Raw genomic sequence first — 22,558 nt, forward strand, 5'->3', positions numbered from 1 at the left:
TCTGTGCCACCCTATGCTTGGAAGCACACTGAGGAACAATATTATAATCTCTTGCTAAGCTTGGAGTTGAGGAAGGAGTCTCTGCTCTAAAGGTACAGAGACTCTTCTAGGAAAGATCTTGAATGGGGTTAACTTAGTGTCTTAGCGCCTGCACCCACCAGCACTCTCATCTGTTAACCAGACCGATTAAACTTTTTGATCCAACGGGTCTTGACTGTTAACTAACCCCACACTAATCTCACAAGCAAATGGGCCAATAACAGGCCTTATAAAACCTTCCCCTCCAAATCAGCTCCACAGTATGAGCAACTATTTGCTTCAGTAGCAATGTGAACTCCTTGCCTCATTGCTCTCATTGCCTATTTAACCCAGTACCAGTGATGTGGGTTTTCCAGGAATATTTGAATTGGAAAATCATCTGGAAATTTGCATAGGATAACTTGCATCAGAAAACTTTCTGATGCCCTAGAGCAGGGATTCTCAAACTTTCTTACCACTAGGGTCAACTTGAGATGGTTGAAAATTACTGAGGACCACCAATCACAAAGTGATTGCAGGGGTAGAGCCAATCACAGAATGGAAACAGATGGAGTCAGAATTTGGCATAATCAGCCGGAAATTGCTGACATCCCTGTCCACTGATATCTAAATTCTTTGCCTCAGACATTTCATTGTGGAAGGAGCTCCATAGTTTCCCAGAATCTCAGTACAGTGGTATCTCTGCTTACAAAGTTAATTCATTCCGCAGGTCCAACCTTAAGCTGAAACTGTTCTTATCCTGAGCTGTGCTTTTGCTAATGAGGCCTCTTGCTGTGTGCATGATTTCCATTCACATCCTGGGGCAAAGTTCGCAACCAGGAGCAGCTACTCTCGCAACCCAAAGCGTTCGTAACCAGAAGCATTTGTAACCAGAGGTACCATTGTACAGTCATGTGGCTCAACCTCCCAAATTTGCTGATCCAAAGGCTCTAAGCAGAGAAGGTTTTTTAAAATATATATTTTCCCTTCACATCCTGACATGCCTCTGAACGTATTTTACTCAGCCCCTGTAATTTCTTCTCCCATTCTCCTTATACCTTATTATCCCCAGTTGTTTTCATCTCACCTCCCTTATCCTTTTACGTTCAGTTCTCTCTCCTATAACAGCTTTCCTTTCTTCCTTTTATGTTCCCTGTTTATTAATGTATTGTTGTTGTTGTTCCCAGTTAGTTATTATTCATGGGCGTAGCCAGGATTAATGTTGGGGGGCAGGCTTCATGATAGTGGGGGGCAGATAAATCAAATTTAGTGGGTATTTTTATTGATTTACTTGATCTGGGGTGTATGCGGCAGCTTGGTATTGTTATACCAAGGCTTCTTGAACAAACTTACTGTACAGCAATTAATATCAGTGGCTTCTTCTGAATTATTTAGGCTCTTTTGATGCCCCTTATTGAATGAGTGCCTTGTTCTCACTCTGGTCTGTTAGCAGCATGTTAACAGCAACCAAATTCACTGCAAACCTTAGTTCTTGGTGCTTTATAAAGCATATGCTGAGGCTAGCAGGCCCCAATATAGTAGCAGAAATTTAGATCTGGAGTGTTCCTGTTGACTCATGGTATCAGATTTAAGGAGAGCCAGGGCTTTTAGGAAAATTCTGCCATGAGCACAGAGATTTGATGAGAGATTTAGAAGCTTATGGTTCATCATTCTTCTAGTTACAGTACTGAAATTTGAAAACTGATTTGAGTTTTGTATGAACCCAGTCTTGGAAATAAGCACACAAGTTACTTGTTGTTATTGTTTAGTCGTTTAGTTGTGTCCGACTCTTCGTGACCCCATGGACCAGAGCACGCCAGGCACTCCTGTCTTCCACTGCCTCCCGCAGTTTGGTCAAACTCATGTTCGTAGCTTTGAGAACACTGTCCAACCATCTCAACCTCTGCCACCCCCTTCTCCTTGTGCCCTCAGTCTTTCCCAGCATCAGGGTCTTTTCCAGGGAGTCTTCTTTTCTCATGAGGTGGCCAGAGTTCTGGAGCCTCAGCTTCATGATCTGTCCTTCCAGTGAGCACTCAGGGCTGATTTCCTTAAGAATGGAGAGGTTTGATCTTCTTGCAGTCCATGGGACTCTCAAGCGTCTCCTCCAGCACCATAATTCAAAAGCATCAATTCTTCGGCGATCAGCCTTCTTTATGGTCCAGCTCTCACTTCCATACATGACTACTGGGAAAACCATAGCTTTAACTATACAGACCTTTGTTGGCAAGGTGATATTTCTGCTTTTTAAGATGCTGTCTAGGTTTGCCATCGCCTTTCTCCCAAGGAGCAGGTGTCTTTTAATTTTATGACTGCTGTCGTCATCTGCAGTGATCATGGAGCCCAAGAAAGTAAAATTTCTCACTTCCTCCATTTAATCCCCTTCTATTTGCCAGGAGGTGATGGGACCAGTTACTACCCTGCACATTTTTTTCTAGCCTTTAAGAGACGCTGGTAGTCAGCATTCCTGGTCACCTATGACTCCTAGGCAAGTTGTTAAAAACAAGACAGTTATGAACCAGCATGTTTGTTTTTGCTCCAGATTTCATAAAACAGCTACTTGTTTCTGTTATGGCAGGAGTGCTCCCATTACTTGATCAGTGACTTGGCTAAGTATTGTGTGATGACTGGCTTAGCTGCCCTGGATTTATCAGCCTCAAAGGCAGAAGAAATAAGTACTAAGGCAAAAGAAATAAAGGACTTCTATTTTTGTATGTTGATTTGTGTGCAGTTCATTGTTCAGAAAATTTAATAAACTCTTAGCAAGTATGTGATTTCATATTGATTACCATCTACTTAGTCGATTCCTGAACTAGAAATGGAATCTTCTTCTCTTAAATAAATGATTATTGTTCTATCTCACAATACAGAAGGATGTTCAGGCAAACACTGCATGGACATTTTCCGATATGCTGTTAGAGATATGACTATAGATAACTTGTCTTATGGTTTGAGAAAAAACATGCTCATGTTTCAGTATTTGAAAATATGAATGATGGATTGAGTTGCTGGGTTTTTAAAGAAACTTTTTTTAGCATCATAAGCCTCTCTAAATGAGAAGAGACACCAATGTTTTACTAAAGTTTGACTCATTAATTTGGTCTGTGATACAATTCTGTTAACTGTATAATCCCACAACTGAACTATCCCATCGCCCTTTAATCTCCATCACGATAGCCACCATTTAATTACACACTGCTGCAAATGCTTGCTTTGCAGTTTGCCTTGTGTATTTTGAGATCTTTAAGGTAAAGTGATATTTCTAGCAAAATCACAAGTATTATCTGTTTTGTTTTCTGTAGGGTACTTAACTTGGTTTATTTGTGGTTTCATGTTCACTAACAAAGCCTTATACTTGTGTTTTGAATAACCAGGGGAGGGCTAGCCAATGGGATGCCTTCCAGATGTTGTGAAATAAAAATCTCATAAGCCCCGCTAGCATGACTAAAGATCAGGGATGATAGCTATTATAATTAAACAATGTCAGGGGGTACCATGTAGACTACTTTGGATGTAGGCATTGGAAAATGTATTGCATCATAAACCTCCAGCCAGGGTGGATTTGATTTAATCAAATTGATTTAAATCAAATTGATTTAAATCACTAATCAGTAAGACTTGATTTAAATCATTTTTTTATATACTTCTGCCTCGCCAGAGTGGTGCATGCTCTGGTTATCTCCTGCTTGGACTATTGCAATGCGCTCTACATGGGGCTACATTTGAAGGTGACCCAGAAACTACAACTAATCCAGAACGCGGCAGCTAGACTGGTGACTGGGAATGGCCACCGAGACCATATAACACTGTTCCTGAAAGACCTACATTGGCACTCAGTACATTTCTGAGCACAGTTCAAAGTGTTGGTGCTGACCTTTAAAGCCCTAAATGGCCTCAGCCCAGCATACCTGAAGAAGCTTCTTCACCTCCATCATTCAGCCTGGACACTGAGGTTCACTTTTGAGGGTCTTCTGGTGGTTTCCTACCTGTGAGAAGTAAAGTTACAGGGAACCCAGCAGAGGGCCTTTTCGGTAGTGGCGCCCTCCCTGTGGAACGCCTTCCCATCAGATGTCAGGGAGATAAAGAATTGCACAACTTTTAGAAAACATTTGAAGGGAAAGCCAGCGAGATGGAAGGGGTAATAATAATAATAATAATTTGTTTTACAGAACCTTTCCACCCTTGTTTGTGGAACCAAGAGATCTGGAAATGTCCTTTCTTAAAATAAAAGCTCAAATTGTCAGGGTTCTGAAAGAATGGACAGACTTTTAGAATCATAGCCATGGAAGAACTTGTGTTTATAAATTCCTGTTATAAAAACTGCCACTCTGGTGCTTTCTTGAGTGTTGCTTTCAGAATAATTCTTTTGGTAGGACATAAAACTGAACTTGTTCTAGAAATCCTAGGCATGGTTTCTGTGGTAGGAGAGAGGAAATGAGAAATCCAAAACATGAAAGAACTAGGCTAGGCTAGAGGCAGCTTATTTTCAGAGCTGTGCAAATAAGAAAAAAATCTGTGCCAAGAAAAGCTGGGTATTGTGATGGGTATAAAATTGAGCACACTCACTTAAATAAATAAATAAAAAAGTTATGTACTAGGATAGCACAGGTCAAAATATCATTCCACACCTGATGTAAATTATAAATGTATGTCTTATCTTAAAAGACAAATCACCAAGGTCAGTGAAAGAGACTTTGCTTAGCTAGAAGTTCAAACTTTGAAGCTGCTCTGTTGAAAAAGAATATATGCATGGTCTGCGTGACAACTGGAAAATACAACAAAACTATTATGTATTACATATAACTTGCCATTGGGTCTTGCCAACCTAAATTCGTCTCCCATAATGTTTTCTGGCCAGTGACGGTTCCTGTTGAAATTTCTGTGAGTTTGTTGTATATATTTGAGAGTAGACCCATAACATCTAGAATAGAATTCTAGATCAGAAGTTCAAACCTTGTTAATGGGCTGGCAGATTGTAATTTGGATTTTTTAGAAAATAAAACCGCTAATGTGCTTGCAACCACCCCCGGGTAATTTTACCCAAGTCTAGCCTTAATTGTATTTCAGTAACAAAAGTTTTATGTCATTAATCCAAAAGCCCTTCAGTCTATATTACCCTTTTTTGTCCAAGCCTTCGACCAATTTTCAGAAATCTGTGGGGGGTTTTTTAAAGCTAGTATTGCATGCAATAGGTGTTAGAGGGGAAGAGATGGGAACCAATTTTCTCTGCCATTCTTTCCAGACCACCTAATAAGTGGATTAGAAAGATGGTGCATCCAAGGTGGAGTAAATGTCTGAAACAGGTCCTGCTTGCAGGTTTCCCACCTATTGTGGCCGCTGTGAGAACAGGATGCTGGACTAGATGGAGCATCGACCTGCTCCAGCAGACTCTTCTTATGTTCTTAAATGACAAGTCTCATAGCAGAAATCTTACTCAGCTATCTTTCTGGTTTCTGAGCTTTCAGCAGGCATTGGCGGCACACTTTCTGTAACATCTTCCCAAACATAAGGCCAAATGTGAATTACTTTAAATGTTGTTGATGTAAGTCATTAAGATGAGAGCCCTTTAAAAATCACTGGTGTACATTGAATTTCCCCTTTTGTGATTCATATATTCTACGAACAAGATTTAGTTGCTGCAGCAAATGAACACAAATTGGTTTGCAGCTAAATTATCCCACCTTGAAGCATAATCCAAGATCTCTGATCATGTATTTTGCACTACTCAATTATATCTGCCTGTAGAGATGAGGTGGGGATTATGAAAATTAATTTACTGGCTTTCTCGTATATGTGCTAAGTCTGTAAGTAATATCATTTGGAGTGGAGGGCCATAGTCCAGCATTCTGTGTCCAGAAGCTAGGCTGATAATTATTGGGGGGGGGGTGCTTTTCCACATAGGAACTGTAAATATTATTCTCTGGATCTCAGCAGCTAGGAATCTTGGTGTAAAACAAACTAGTCACTTTCAAAAAAGCCCGCTTCAAACTGTAGGTTATAAAGCTGATTTACATACAATTCTAATTTGTACTTAATGATAAGTTGGGATTCAGGATAATAAAGTAATTTTGGCTGTTCTCTTCCTGCTGGCCTAATAGTAAGAAAATAGGAGGTGGGTGGGAATCTGTGAGCGCAGCACTTTGCTTTGGTTTGCTGAAGTTCTCCAATTACCACTAATTCAGCATACTTAACATGTTTATATTACATGCAGATTTCGTTTAAAGGACAACTTTTTATCTTTTAATATAACTGAAACTGAATCTTATTTAAATAATATAATCTCACATTTTAAAAATTATTCATTCTTTGAAAGGACTGGAAATGTTTTATTCCTAAATGGACACTCTTAGGAAGCTGAATTTGGCAATTACATGACTTCAAAACTCCTGTGCTTTCCATTTTTGAATGCATGAATTTGATGCAAAAATACAGTCATTTTTTTCAGCTTTTGTAGCAGGTCTGTTCATTTGACCTCGGGGGATCACAACAAAATTAACAGTAAGTTAGTTAACTTAGTTGGAGAAACTGCAATATAAATGCTGTGTAGTCGCGCCAGTAGAACAAATATGTAAGTTGATCATGGAGTGCCTTGAGGATCTGTATAATGTAATTTATACTGTGCTGGAATTGAATGTGGGAGACCTTGACAGGTTTAAATCTCTGCTTGGGGCAGTTACTTACTATCTTCCTAGAGCTTCATCTACATTTTTTCAGTAATCTTTACGGCAACTCTGAAAAAAGGAAGCTGAAGCTGAAAGAGTGGTTTGCTTTGGCACATCCAGTGAATATATAGCATAGCTGAGAAGAGATTTGAACTCAAAACTATTTGGCTAAGGGTAGCTCTTAACTACTATACTTCATCTGCTCATGGTGGTAGTTACTGTTACAGTGAAGCACTTGGTGCAGGGAAAGGATAAATGGGGTGAAATGCTACATGTTGTATTCTGAAGATCAGTGTGGTTTTGTCTTTCTAAAATTCCAACCCAGCCACTGAAACTACTCAGTACAGATGACTGGCTATCTGCAAAGTTTTATTAGATGAAATACTCAAAAACGTGTTGTGGTTGTTGTTTTTTATGTTTAGGCACATTGACTCTTAATTGTAGATTATGCTTCTTAAGAGTTGTATGTCTAAAGCACTGAATTCATTTTTGTTTAAAGATGTACCGATCCTGGCCCCTGGATTCAATTAAAAAATCTAGTAGATCACATTAGGGCTTACCAAAGTTACCGGCCAAATGACACTAACCTGAAATCCCCAGAACTTGTCTCTAGCCCAAATTTGCTCAGTAGAGTCTCTTCCCCAACTACTCCTGTGCCAACCTTCTGTTTGTGGGATGTGCACACAGATACACTCATGCTCAGTTCTTTTGTGTGCCTCAGCTGTTGTGCATGAAGATCTTTGTGTAGGAATAGTAAATGCACAATCAGCAGGTGTGCTCCTTCATCTCTCCACCACCCGTCACATGGTAAGCTCCAGTTTCAGTCTCCTATGAGGTCTACCTCCAAGGAGACTTACGGAACAAATCTGGCTAGGACTGGCATCTTTGACAGGGGAATACTTTGTACTGTATGTTCACTTATGGGACTCAAGTGAAGAACCAATAGGCTCTGCAGATGTGGAAGGGGTCTAAGGAAGTAGCAGTGCATGTTCAGTGACTGTGCACAAAGGTGACGGTCAGGAACTGAGTGAATCTTCCTTCCAGCAGCTGTTAGCTTAGCGTCCAGATGTGTTGTCGCTTACCTCAATTCCATCCTTTTCATCTTCTCCCATACTTGCCTGGAACCAGCTGTTTTATTGAGGGCTGGAGTCAGGAAAAAATGGGAAATCCTCAAGGCAGAATGGTTACTAGCTGTTGCCTATCTTCTGACAGCATGTTCTTGCATATAGTCTTGCCTCATGGAGTATGTGGGCAGATTCATGCCAGACGCTTAAAGCACATCTAATGCGCATACCCCAAAAGAATCCTGGGAACTGTAGTTCTCCCTCACAGAGCTACATTTCCCAGCACCCCAACAAGGCACAGTGTCCATTAGTCCTTGTTCCTTTGAGCATTAAGTTGGATACATGGAGAACCCACTTTGGGTTTATTTTAAGCATACAGCTTAAAGGATACTATGCATTCTGAAGGTGAGCACATGGTTGCTTGCCTGCCCTACAAAATACTCTCTTGCATCAGAAGAGTTGGCTCCTGTCAGTCTGGTCTGTAAGTGGCAGATCATTAGAAAAACTCATGACAAGATGATTACTATCTAGTTTCATCTCAAATGCATGATCCCCCCCCCCCCATTTTGGGGGTGTTGCACTTTAAATTAAATTAAGCAAGAGAGAAAAAAGAGTTGCACAATCTGCAAACTGCTGTTTTCATTTTCACAGAGAGTCCCAGAGAGGGAAGGATAACTGGATGGTATACTTTTATCCTTCCAATTCACCTGTCAACCAAGGTCCTTGTGTGATTGGTGGCAATCCTTCCAGTCTGGAGGTGGTGTTTTCAAATGCCATGTCAGTACGTGGTAAAATATGACCTCCCAGGATCTGACCTGGAATGTATTGCAGAGCCATGGTTGGAAGAAGTGGATAGGTAAACATATTTTATCTCTCTGTACCAGGTTTCTCTGTAGAGCCATCAGCTGAGGCTGTGCATGTATGGGCATGCAGGGAGGCAGAATTGCTGTGGTCTATCATGATACCATCCACCCTGACCTGTTTGAATCATTGAGTGTTTGTTCTTGAGGTAGGTGGCTGGCACAGAAGGGAGATTCTGTTGTATAGCAGGCTCTTTATGTGACCTAGTTAGAGGCTTGACAACCATATGTCAGGAGTGCTCTGATGGTGTTTCCTGCTTGGCAGGGGGTTGGACTCGGTGGCCCTTGTGGTCTCTTCCAACTCTATGATTCTATGATTCTAGTTTTCCATGTTGTTGGAGTTTCCCAGCCTGTTGTTACTGAGTGACTTCGACATCCATGCAAAGACCATCTTGTTGGAAGTGGCTCAGGACTTTCTGTCCTCCACAGCAACTGTGGGGCTATCCCAAATTATACTGGGACTCCTTCACATAGCAGGATATACTTTGGGCTTGAATTTTGTTTTGTTTTTGTTCTGAACAAGAGGTATGGAGGGACAGTGTACGGTCCTCTTGTCATTGACAGATCTTGAATGCTTGAACCTGCCTTCAGACTGACGGGAACCTTCACAGGAGCGCTGACCTATGTAAAAGGAGTTCTTGACTACCTACAACCCCCTGTTGAAACGGTCCCCTCTAAACCCCCCATCATGTTGGACAATTACCAACCAGTCTCAAGTTTACCATTTTTGGCAACGTACACAGAGGCATAGTAGAATATCAGCTTCAGGGTTTCTTGGATAAAATGGATTATGATCCATTTCAGTCTGGCTTCATGCCTGAAGTTGGAACCAAAGCAGCTTTGGTTGACTTTGTAGACAACCTCCACCGGGAACTAGACAGAGGGAGTACATCTCTATGGGCTCTGCTGAACTTCTCAGAATGTAGCAGTAGGTCTGTCTTAACACCTATCCGGCAATGTCTGCACTGGTTGCCAGTTGTTTCTGGTCACAAATTGAGACTTCAGTGATTGTCTTTAAAGCTTTAAATAGCTTGGGTCCACAATATTGGAGGTGTTACTTCCTTCCACAGTAGTATTTCCCCCGCTCCCTAAGATCAGAAGGAGATGCCCATCTCTGTGTTCAACCTGGGGTGAAGACATGGTTGATGGGAGCATGGTTGAGAGCAGCACATGATAGGGCCTTCTCAGCAGCTACACCAGTGTTATGGAATGCAGTACTGTATCTTGTTTCTTGAAACATGTAGCCTTCCCCTCCCCACCTGCCTGTTGGTAAATACATTCTTTTTTTTAGCAGGCTTTTGCCTGCTAAGTATCAGCAGCTTTGTGGAAAGGTTGGATTATGTTTTTGGTCTTTGCTTTTGTTATGTTTTTAGTGGGGCAGTGAAGTGGGTGGTGTTGATGTGATTTTAAGTTACTGTATGCTGTGCTGAGTTGTGCATATGCACCAGAAGGGTAGGATATAAATTTCTATATTAAATAAATAAATAAATATTTTAAATATTTTAAATATAATTATTATTCACTTGTTTCCCCCCATGTCAGTTCTCCTGTTAAATATAATTTGAATACAGGTGTTTATTTTAGCAGCCAATTTACCACCCAGTCCAGTCATTTTTGCAGGAAATAGTAGGACACAAGAAGCTGCCTAATGACTGAGACAGATCATTGGTACATCTAGTGTCAGTACTGTTGACACTGACTGACAAAGTTTCAGCTGGGACTCAGGGTAGAACCTATGGCGTTTTGCGTGAATGAAAATCATATGAGCAACACAAGCTATAGCCCCTCTCCTGCAGCTTAACAGATGTAAATCTTCCAGGGCACAGAAACTAGTTCAAGGGCTGATCTTTTCTTGCTTGAGCCTCCTGAAACATAACCAAAGTTGCTATAAAAATTAATCTCTTGTGGCAAAGCAACTGACTGTTTAAATTAGATATAGAAAAAAAAACATTCCTGATTCGATTCTAATCTGCCCATCTTTGAGATTTCCTCTGCAGAAAAAGCAAAAATATACAGTATTAAGATGTTGGCATTTGTATTTGGTGTAATCCCAGCCTGCTGTGAAGACAGCACTTACACACGAAATTCCTATAGACCAGGGGTCAGCAAACTAAGGCCTATAGGCCAGATCAGGCCCAATTGCCTTCAGGATCTGGCCTGCGGACTGTTTGTGGATGGGCGTGGGGATTCTGTTCGTTTGGGTTGCGCCATCCCCCCCCCCCCGCCATTCCATTCCATTCCATTCCCCCCACACACACCGTGGCGGCGCCTCCTCCCTCCCTCCTCCTGGCTTCTCCCCGCCCTGCCTAGAGGAGGAAGGGGGCTGAGCTGGGCTGGCTGAGTGCCATTTTAATCAGCCCCTCTCTGGAGCCAGCCCTTTTGCGCCACTCATTGTCCCTCCATCGCCGCCCTGGTGCTCCTGTGGGCCAGAGAGTGGAGCGGAAGAACTCACTCTGCTTACCCACGAGAAGCAGCAGTGGTGGCAGCAGCCCCTGGGAAGGTAAGCGCAGCAGGTGGGGGTGAGGAGGAGGACCTTCACCTCTTCTTCCAGCTCCCCCCCCCCTCCAGCCGCTTCTCCATCCCGCCACAAGGTCTGAGGGAAAGTAGACCTGCCCACAGCTAAAAAAATTTGTTGACCCCTGCTATAGACTATAAGAGTCCAGTCATCCCACCCCATTGTGTGCATGTGTGAGCATTCAGCACACTGGGCTATTGCAGCGAAGAAGAGGCCTTTTATTGGATCTTCTCCCCTCAATTCCACCCTCTGTTTCATTAAGGAACATTGTGAATGGACCTGAAGGGGGGAAAGAACTTCATGCGGATATGAGAGATAGGAAGTACACCCTTGCAACTAGCTTGCCCTGGGCTCCTATGCTTTTCCTTTTATACTTTCTCAAGCAACTTGAGATTTTAGAGTCAAGGTGCTAGGGACATGTTTAAGGCAAAAGCCAGTAACACTCACATTAATGTATATTTATGGTGTACTGAAAATGAGTTTAGCAGTATAGAAAAGGGTGGGAGTGTACTATAAGGGTTGTTCTAAAAGTCAGAATTTACTACGAGGTCAAACCATTTCCTACATGGTTATAAAATAATCTTTCTCTTTTCTTTGTCCCCCTGTATTTTACAGCTGAAATGCTCCCTGGGTATATTGTACAGTGATGCTGACAAAAGGAATAGGAACTTCAATTATGTTAATGAGTGATCAGACAAACAAAACTTGAGGTAAGAATATAAAATTTGAAGACGCACAATGTATCTGAAGGCAGCCCTGTACCAGGAAATGTTTTAATGTCTGATGATTTACAGTTTTTTATATATGCTGTAAGCTGCCCAGAGTGGCTGGGGAAACCCAGCCAGATGGGCGGGGGATAAATAATAAAATTATTACTATTGGTGGAATGGACAGCCCCAAATTCCAGATGTTTGGCTTTGTAGTTACTCTTGAATTTTTCTTTCTGGAATTAAGTGAGGTGAGGGGTAGCATTTCAGATGTATAGGGCATTGCAAAGGGGTTTTAGAGGAAGGGGAAAGATCCTGACCAAGGTTTAAAGACTTGCTTTTTTGTATAGTCAAAGCAAACACATTTCTTTTTTGTCATGGATACCTAGTTTACAAGCCCACTTGCCATAACAACTTGCTGTGGTCAGGAATTGTGGTTGTCATAAATGAGTTTGGGGTGACCCTTGGGTTCCTGCACTCGCCCTCTTTCTTCCTCCCCTACAACCAGTTAATAATAATAATAATAATAATAATAATAATAATAATAATATAGTTTTGTGTCTTCACTCTTCTAACCCTAACCCTTCTTAGTCCAGAACTATAGCTTGCTTAGTTCCCACTCATATTGGTGCTTAATGTATACAGATGCTGCTGTTTGACCAGGGCTACAACCTAAGGGTAGATACCCAGTAGTGGCTTGCTTATGACACTGGACTCTTTGACCCGAAATCACTGATTCTTCATCTTCAGAGGAAGAGGAATAAGCTAAACCTAAATGCTATCTATCAGTCATGGTCAATGGGAACAAAACCTGAGCCACTAAGGTTCCTTTTAAGCTACTGAGCAGCCGCTGATTTTGAACCAACTGCTGAATGTTGGTTTCCTCTCTGTAGAGAGATCACAGTGCTGGCTGCTTAAATGAACAGCAAGGCAAGGGTTTTTTTGTAACAGAAGCATTAAATAAATGGTTAATTTAAATCAGCAGGACTTTACTGGTTTGGAAACAGAAAAAATTACTCAATTGCTTAATAAAACATTTGTAAACAGAGGATTAGAGTAATGTGTGATGGAGTGAGCGACAGTTTAGAAAGTTGTCTTCTATCAAGTTAGATCATTGTTCCATCTGTCTCAGTATTGCTTGCACTGGTGGTCAGCGGTTCTCCAGAGTTTTAGGAAGGGTTCTTTTCCAGACCTACTTGGAGATGTAGGGGATCACACTCGAGATCGTCTGAACAAAAAAGGATGCGCTCTACCACTGAAATACAGCCTTTCTCTAAAGTAAAAATCAGTAGAAATGCAGACTGATACTTGCTGCCATTAGCTGATTTTATTCTTGTTCTGAGGGCAATCTTGAGAAAGGAGAACTAAAAACATTTAAACAGTGGCTAATCCTTTGGTTTACAGTCAGTATGCTGGTTGTGGTAGATAAAAATATGTTGAACATATGGAAATGGAATGAGATTAAATATTTTCGTAGACCCTTCAAATAACATACCAGATGGAGCTAATATTGCATGGAGCTAAGGCTTGCATGGAACTAGTGATCTTGATGCAGCGATATCTTTGCCCCATGCCCATTTTTCTAAGTTATGTAACATCTTTGAAGGTATTATATGCTCAGCCGTCAATTACATGATGCTTTAGTCACCAGAACCAGTCTGCTTTGGCTCTTATAGCCTACATTTTATGGGTGTTGAATTTCTCTCCCTTCCCACATTGGGTCAGATTCTGCCTTTATAAAGACCCTTCTAGACAAATGGCATGAAACTTCATTGCATAAAAGAACAGAATCAGTTTTGTTTTTCAGGGTGAATACTAGTGCTTTTGATCTTCTTTAATCTGATCCTTTTATCTGTCTTGTTTTAGTCCTAACAAGTTAGCTCATGTAGTGGTTACACTGAGGTTAAGAGATACTGTGACTTAAAGGATATCTCTGCAGATGCTTTGGTGTTTCAAGCATAAAATACCTTCAGGCTACTACAGCTATTCAGTTGCATAATCTGTTGGATTATGTGCTTTGAGTACAAGACTGATTACATAGCCTGTGTGTAAGTCATCTCTAAGAGCTTCAGAAGCAATACATTGTGATATAAAGACACAAATAAACCAGCATGTTATTTTGCAGATATCTGCAAGAGATGCTCCATTGTATACCCAAGATTCTTCATATAAGAACAAACTGCATTGTAAATGTCTTTATTTTACAGCACACAGTCCCCTCAGGCCTTACACTCATCTCCCACAAGCCTTGATCCAAGGGCAACATTCTGTCCCTCATAGTAAAGAGGAATGAGCTTTGGGGCAGGGAGTTTTCAATAGGGTTGCCATGCGTCCGGATTTTCCTAGACATATTTGGAATACTGTAGTTGGCAGCAGTGCCCGGGCAGAAACCGTAAAAAATGTCTGGTACAATCTGGACTTTTGGCAGCCCATGTTGGCAGTGCTGTTATTGCTGTTTTTCTATAAAAACTGCTAAAAATGGCATTTTTAAAAAAGCAATTTTGCCCAAAAAGCTCAACAGTTTTTGGCAAAGCTTAAAAAAGCTCAATAGATTTGGCATAAAGAAAAAAGCTCAGCAACTTTTCTGTCCAGGTTTTCACTGTTTGAAATATGGCATCCCTATGTTTCGATCTGTTACTCTTTGCCACGTGGAAGAAAATATATTGAATGAACACACTAGTGCTGGAGTTTTGCAGTGGGAGAGTAAACAGCCACAGAAGAATGTGAATGAAGTTAAGTTAAGTGATAGTTGTCCAGGGTACCTGTACAAACTGCATTTGATGTGGCACCTGCAATAGCAAAGGATGTTTTGAGGGGGAAGTATCACATTTTTGAAAGGTGCAAAAGGTGGTGTGTTGAGTGTCAAATGTATTATTTTAGCAACTTAAGCATATGCTTCAGGGAAGTAGTTTGGACTAAGTACAACGCAAAAAAACTGATTGTAAACAATGGAGACATGTTGCAAGAGAAACAATGGACTACAGTGGTGCCCCGTAAGACAAATGCCTCGCAAGATGGAAAACCCGCTAGACGAAAGGGTTTCCCATTTTGGAGGTGCTTCGCAAAACGAATTTCCTATGGGCTTGCTTCGCAAGACGAAAATGTCTTGCGAGTTCCTGCGGGGTTTTTTTCCTCCCCCCCTTTTTCCCAAGCCGCTAAGCCGCTTAACAGCTGATCCGCTAAGCCACTTATCAGCTGATCCGCTAAGCCGCTAATAGCGCTAATCCGCTAATCCGCTAATGGGCTTACTTCGCAAGACGAAAAAAACCGCAAGACGAAGAGACTCGTGGAACGGATTCTTTTTGTCTTGCGAGGCACCACTGTATTTTAAAGTTAACATTTTATATTTTACCAGAGTATCTTCATGTAAAGGGCTAAGATCTATTTTTTCTTCTCTTTTTAAACTTTACATAATGATACTTTAAAGTTACTTTACTATGGGAGCAATATTGCACCTTGTGCTCATGGAGTGACTCCTACAGATAAACTTTTCCAACCCCACCAGTTGTTCCCACAAAACTTCACTGAGCATGTTGTGACATTGTAGGGCAGTTGCTGGACTACAATTCACATCAATCTGGACTACTGGTTGTGCTGCCCGGAGCTAATGAGAGTTGGAGCCCAGCAACATCTTTGGGGGGGGGGGGGGCAGAGTCTAGTCATCCCTTCTGTAGGGCCATTCAATAGCAGCCATTGCCCTTTTGAATATTTGTAGCATCCTCCCATTGCTGGCTCTTCCCCAGGCCCCCCATGTATGGCACTCTCATGCTTCTTTAGCTCTTCTGCACATCTGAATCCCGGGGCAGAGTTGGCAACACAGCAGGGCATCAAATGCTATTGAATAACCCTGCTGGGCCATAGTGTGCTCTGAAGCGCTGAGTGGAGATAGTTGGTGAGTGAGGATTGTCATGTGCAAGACTCATAGAGCCTTGTGGAAACTGCTGTTTGAGCACAGAGCTTTCTATGGCTTGGATCCTAAGTTACTTTCTGTCAGTGGAACTGAATAGAATGAGCCTCTCCCACCTTCCCTTCCCTTCCCAATCCTAATAAACAGATTGATACCTGCAGTTCTTCCATTATGAGGCAATTACAATTACAGACAAATATGTGTTAATGTTGGGGTTTTACTTCCAGTTGAAAACCAGCTGTTTCTTGTTTTAAAGCAGAACTCTTTATGATGAAGCTCATTTCTTTGGAGGCACATAAGGCTCTGGCAATGACCAGCAGAGTAACTGATCCAATAATGTGATAGGCCAGGTGTGCCTCATGGCTATCCCAGGAACAGTTCTCTCAGTCCTGTGATGTAATTCTGAATTTGTTGCAACTTGCTGCACCCATCAGAACAGTAGAACTGGAAATGTTTGTGTGGCCTAATCCCCAGAGTGTTCCAGCCATGTCAGCTGTGTTACAGTTGATTGGGCTGGCAGAAACATAGCACTTTAAGGGTCAGGTCATGGAGAAATAACACTTGTTGTTAAGTCTCTCTTTGGTTACGCCCTAACTACCAGTTGCCAAGTAAGCTTTGTGTGCATGTGTGTCACGTTTTGATATTTGATAAACATTAGCTCAAGATGGCTTCTGAACATGTGTAGCAACTATTTGGTCTTGTGTATTTTAAATTATGTAATTTGAATGATTCATATAATTGAAATAATATGTGGCTGTATAGCTAACGCACACAGCCACTTTCTCAAGCTGGTGTTAGGCCGGCAGTCTCAGGTGTGTCTCTCCTTCCAATGTAGCCTGACCTTTTCATTCACAATTGGTTCACCTCTGGGTATACAATCCTGGTGTTGAGTGAAAAGGAGGCCAGCAAATCAGTTTTGCTGCAGGCAGTATAGCTGGCTGAACGCCATGATGCATTGGATATATTATCACTGGACACACAAGGCTTGCATTAAAGAACACTGGTCTTCAACTGGTCAGTTGGGACCCACTAGCGGGTTGCTGCCTGATTCAAGGTGGGTCACAACAAGACCACTAAAGGTAAAGGTACCCCTGCCTGTCAGGGCCAGTCGTGACCGACTCTAGGGTTGCGCGCTCATCTCGCTCAAGAGGCCGGGAGCCGGCGCTGTCCGAAGACACTTCCGGGTCACGTGGCCAGCATGACGAAGCTACATCTGGCGAGCCAGCACCAGTGCCGCACACAGAAACGGCGTTTACCTTCCCGTTAGAAAGCGGTCCCTATTTATCTACTTGCAGTTAGGGGTGCTTTCGAACTGCTAGGTGGGCAGGAGCTGGGACCGAACGACGGGAGCTCACCCCGCCGCGGGGATTCGAACCGCCGACCTTTTGATCAGCAAGTCCTAGGCTCTGTGGTTTAACCCACAGCGCCACCCGTGTCCCTAACAAGACCACTACCATCATGCAAATATATGGTAAAAGATTAATTAAGAAATGGGTCCTGAAATGCGTGTTTGGGTTAAAACAAGTCCTGGGATACCTGCCCTGGATGACAGGAGGATAAGATCTATTACAGTCAAACCTCCACTTACCACCGCCTCTTCTTATGGTCGTTTCAAGTCGCGACCGCGGCAAACTCGGAAGTAACTGGCGGGTTTGCCACTGTTCGCACAGGAGCGGCGATTGTGTTTGTGCATGTGCAGAAGCGGGCAATCGCCGCCCGCACCTGCGCACAACGGCACCTCTCCCAGCGACCCATTTCGACCTCTGGACTGACCTCCGGAACAGATTATGGTCGCAAATAGAGGTTCCACTGTGTTTGATTATTGGTGTAAACCTCCATAATGTATTTTGTATAGTTAAGTTTTTACCTCCATCTTCAGTACATTTTATTTTATATTATTGCTATGGCTAGTGGCTGATGCAAATAAAGATTCCTCTGATTCTGATAGGAGGATGCATACATTGTGGTGTTGTGGACACTGAGGCAGGTCAGGTTATGATTGGAACCTACGGTAAATGGTGGGAAGTGCTCTGTGATGATGACCAAGCATCTCCTAAATATGTTCTCCTAAATATGTTAACCCTTCAGAGCAGATTGGGGGTGGTGTGGAGGTATGTGCAGGTGGAGGAAGCGGAGGTTCCTGTTGCACTACAGCCCATAATCAGAGGGGGGGGGGGTAATTAGGAAATGAAGAAAATTTTAATTTTATGTTACTTTATTTATTAAATTTATATACTACCCTTCTTCCCAAATGAGCCCAGAAATGAAAAATGTAAATACAATAATAAGACTTCTGATGGTGAAACTGTTGAAATATATGATCAACTATAAACTGTTCCAAATTAAAGGAATATATTTGCGAAGAGAAATTAAAGACATTACGACAACATAGAAAGATTTTACTAAGACAGAGAATTCATATAGTGAAGATACAACTATTTAGAAAAACAAGCAAATGAGAAAAAGAATCCCAAGATGTGTTTTTATTTATAGTAATAAAATTGGGTGATATGTTAACAAGAAAAGGGGCAAAGATGCACAAATGCAAACATGGTTTATTTCCTTATTCCTATGTACAAAACATATAGCATTTGAATTATAATAAAAACACTCCACCTTCAAACGTAGAAAATATCCTTAAATTGTCTCTTCCAACACTCCACCAAATCACTCATCACAAGCAGAGATGGCTGTTGCTAAATGGTATGCACAGATTCTCTTGTAAAAGGGGTGGGGTCTGGCCATACACAGTTCAGGAGGCATTCTGATAATTGTGAGGCTAAACTTTGCAGTATGCTGGCTCATCCTAGAGGTCTGCTTGGTTTCCTTTCTCTCATGCTTGCTTGGCCACAGGGGAGCATGAATCATGCTCAGTCAGTGATGCACGAACTCATTCACAAGACCAGATTTCATGCATATCCATTACAACACGACTTCCATAAATCATCTCGCGGCTCACTAATGGCTGTATGAATTGTACTGAATAGACAAAGCTAGCATTGCTGATAATATTCTAATGTTGATGTAGTAATACATAACCAGTGACTCAGTCTGTTAGCAGTTGTGCTGTAGAGACAGATAATGTGGAGGTGCAAAGTTCAATTCAATATTTGGGAAGCTGGGTGAATTGAGGCCTCTAGTTTTAAACAGCTTATTTGAGACACCAGAATGAAGTATATGTTCAGAGCACTATTCTACATTCCATAATTGTATACTAGTTCGACACCCATTTTCAAAGTGGGTGACACACAAAATTGACTGATGCTTGTCATCAAGCACCATATTTTGCTAGTTGTAAAAATCTTTACTTTCAGACACCTCAAAACACTTGGTTTAAGTAGTCCTTTGGCTGAGGTGTAAGTGAAATGTAATGTGAGCAGTATTTAAATTGGGGATTTTAGATAGTGTGTCTTGTATAATTGGAAAGGTTATTAGTAGCTGCAGACTACCTGGAATCAGGCTGTTTTTGTGATACATCAGTAGAATGTTTCTTTATCTGTTTGGAGGCCATTCACATTACGTACAGAAATAAAATAGGTGGGAGGGAGCTGTAACGGACTGAGAGAGAAATTAGTCTATTCACAAATATTTTCCTGGTATCAGGGACTCAGTGGAGGTTCTGAACTCTGTGTTTTGCCATTGTTTGGGGTTGGATGAGGTCAAGCAAGTTAAAACTTAATTTAGGGACAATGGAGGTCCTGTTGCTTAAGGATCCCAGTGATCTGGGAGTAGGTGTATACAGTACAGTGCTACCTTGGGTTATATACGCCTCAGGTTACATATGCTTCAGGTTACACACTCTGCTAACCCAGAAATAGTGCTTCAGGTTAAGAACTTTGCTTCAGGATGAGAACAGAAATCGGACTCTGGCGGCGTGGCAGCAGCAGGAGGCCCCATTAGCTAAAGTGGTGCTTCAGGTTAAGAACAGTTTCAGGTTAAGAACTGACCTCCGGAACGAATTAAGTACTTAACCTGAGGTACCACTGAATCCTATTTTGGAAGAGTTTGCACTCACCCTTAAAATCAAGTTTGCTACTTAGAAATGCCCCTGAATCTTGTGCTTCTTTCTGAATATACCTCTGCTTCTAGATGGCTAGGTAGCAGCTGTTTTTAGGAGTGCCTTTTGTCTGGCCACTCACTCCATGCTTTTCTTGTTGAAAGGGAGTTCATTTCTAATGAGGAACAGGTAAAACAAGCTTCTGCTTGGTCTGCAGAATCCATACATGCCTTGCTCATAGCAGTGGGTGGCAGATGAAAACTAAATATTGGCTGGTGAAGCATTGCATGCAAAGCTTTATGGCTCCCTTGGGATAACTCTGCAGTCCCTGCCCACAGGTTGGGAACCCCCATTCTAGATAGCATTCTCTTAGTGTAGCTACAGTGTTTGACAACGTTCCAGATAACATTCCATTTTATGTTAAGTTTTATTGCTCAGTGTTGTATGGAAAAGGTGCAGCAATTCTTCAAGTTAACATACTTTAAGTATGCAGTGAGTTTTTAGGAGTTAGACATGCATATAACAAAAAATACCCAGAAATAAATTAAAGAAAAACATTAATATTCCTGGGTTTAGCCTATGCCCTAGCAGTAAAAAAAAAAAGTACTGAAAGCACTTTCATATTAGTTACATTAAATATATAGCAGGAAACTGAAGCTAGTCTTAGTTCTCTTGTGCATATCTGCACAACACGTTTGTCACATGTGTACATGATGTTTGTGAGGGAGCAGGTGGCGATGTAGTCTAAACCACTGAGCCTCTTGGGCTTGCTGATTGGAAGGTTGACGGTTCAAATCTGTGTGAAAGGGTGAGCTCCCGTTGCTCTGTCCCAGCTTCTGCCAACCTAGCAGTTTGAAAGTAGATAATTAAGTACTCCTGTGGTAGGAAGGTAAACAGCATTTCTGTGCGCTCTGGCTTCCATCATGGTGTTCCGTTGCGTTTTAATCATGCTGGCCACATTACCTGGAAAGCTGTCTGTGGACAAACGCCGGCTCCCTCGGCCTGAAGTGAGATGACCGCTGCACCCCATAGTCGCTTCGACTGGACTTAACTGTCCAGCGGTCCTTTACATGATGTTTGTCTGTACAGATGTATTATTGTTGTTGTTTTAAATTTCTGTTTTGCCTTTGCTCCAAAAGGAGCCCAGGGTGGCAAGCAAGAAAGTGATAAAACAATACTATTAAAAAGAAAAGAAAAACATTAAAAATTTTAAAAAACATGTAAAATGATTATGAACATTCAAACGTGTATGGAGCAGCCCTAATTTTTGGGACACCCTTCCCCCAATCATAAATGTCCCCTAGGTATCCTTATGACATGGAGCAGGCACAACAGAACTTAATGAGACAGCTATGAGAGAGACACCAAACCTTGGGCTAGTTAACAGATGCTATGTGTGCTGAACATCTGCCTTCAGCTGAAAGACAGGCCAAAAAAGTCATTCGGGATTTTTTCTTTTTGCTTGCATTGCAGACACCAAGCTATTTTAGAATAATACACTTAATCCCCCTTTAAATTTGGTTTTATTGTTATCATGTCCCGTCTAGCAAACCCACATAGGGCATGTTGTGAGTGGTAAACAAATTTCCCCTCTCTTTCTTCAGGATATTTTGTGTTGCTTAGATTTGTTATGGAAAGCATATCCTGTGTTTGTTTTACGGCCTGGCTTTTTATGCCTTTTTGATACCAAGCAAAAGTTTGTAGACCTTCATGGGCCTGGTTTGCACATCACATTGAACTATAGTTAAAAGCAAACTATGTTTTAATATGCAGCATGCCAATGCATACTTCTGAAAAGTTCTCAGTCTCCCTTTGAGACTTCAGTGCACTTTCACTGTTTCCTTCCCTTTGACATATCTGTGGACATCTAGGGGAGATTTGTATTAGTGGTGAACTGATGATGTGATTCTCTGTGTGTGTCTACCTGTAGTCTCTCGAGATGTGCTGATCAAATATAAATGTATATGTGAACCAGCTTAAGGTGAGTTTTTGTCCTTTTTAGATTGTACTTAATGTTGTTGGTCTTGAATCCTGCTGTGCTATTCCCCTGCTCACACCTAGATTTCATGGCACACCTGTATTGTCCCATCTCTTTCTCACTGCAGCTGAATTATTTGTACTGTTCCAATTCAGAAGAAGTGTCTTGAGATGCTAAACCAGTGCAGGGTGTGTGGCTGTACTGGAGCAATTCCAGTTTTGGCTGTTTGACTGGCACAGTGATCCTTACACCTTCCTTTAACAGAGCACTTAGCCTTTTCAGAGGTTATATAATTTTATTTGGAACAGGGGGCCCAAATGCCTTGTGCTTCCTGTTTCTTGGGCTCTTCGCCATTGTCCAAAATGGAACTCTCACGAGCTCCATTCTGGATGACACAGAAGAACAGAAAACACTTGTGCTTTTCCTGTGCCGTCCTGCATTCTATAGTTTGTAAAACTGCTCTTCAATTAAAGATGGGTGCCAAAAAAATTTATGTAGATTGTTTTCTATTTAAAGCCAATGATAAATAAAGGCTAGAATTGAATGCAAAGATGAAGAGAATAAGCAACTTTGGTTGTATCCAGTGTTGCTTGAGAGAAGTCAGCTGGTGCAGCTGATCATTCCCTTTTTGAAATACAACTTATTTACCCTTCTAATAATAGTAAGTGCTTTAATTTCACTCATGGAAGTTAATTTGGATATTAATGATGGGAAATTGGAAAGGAGATAAAATTGTCAGTTGCTGTAACCACATTTCCTTAGGGGCAATTTTTTAGTTAAGAAGAAATATACTAGTTTTGAAAGAAACCTTTGTAGAATCATGTTCAGACCACAATTGCTCTACGGAAGGAAG

The 22,558-nt window shown here is 41.6% G+C and overlaps 1 protein-coding gene across 8 annotated transcripts in view; it reads left to right on the forward strand.

The window, feature by feature from the left end:
- The window catches only part of SIPA1L1 (signal induced proliferation associated 1 like 1), a 152,661-nt gene that overhangs the window by 16,636 nt on the left and 113,467 nt on the right, over positions 1 to 22,558 (forward strand). For 6 of the 8 annotated variants that reach the window (XM_083398018.1, XM_083398022.1, XM_083398024.1 and 3 more), the window contains exon 2: positions 11,732 to 11,826. The exons of the other annotated variants lie outside the window; for them this stretch is intronic. The gene's annotated coding sequence lies outside the window, so the exon portion shown is untranslated. The remainder of the gene's footprint in view (positions 1 to 11,731; positions 11,827 to 22,558) is intronic. 8 annotated transcript variants of the gene reach the window in all.

The sequence above is a fragment of the Podarcis tiliguerta genome (assembly GCF_965153285.1).
Source record: "Podarcis tiliguerta genome assembly, chromosome: 1".
NCBI lineage: Eukaryota > Metazoa > Chordata > Lepidosauria > Squamata > Lacertidae > Podarcis > Podarcis tiliguerta.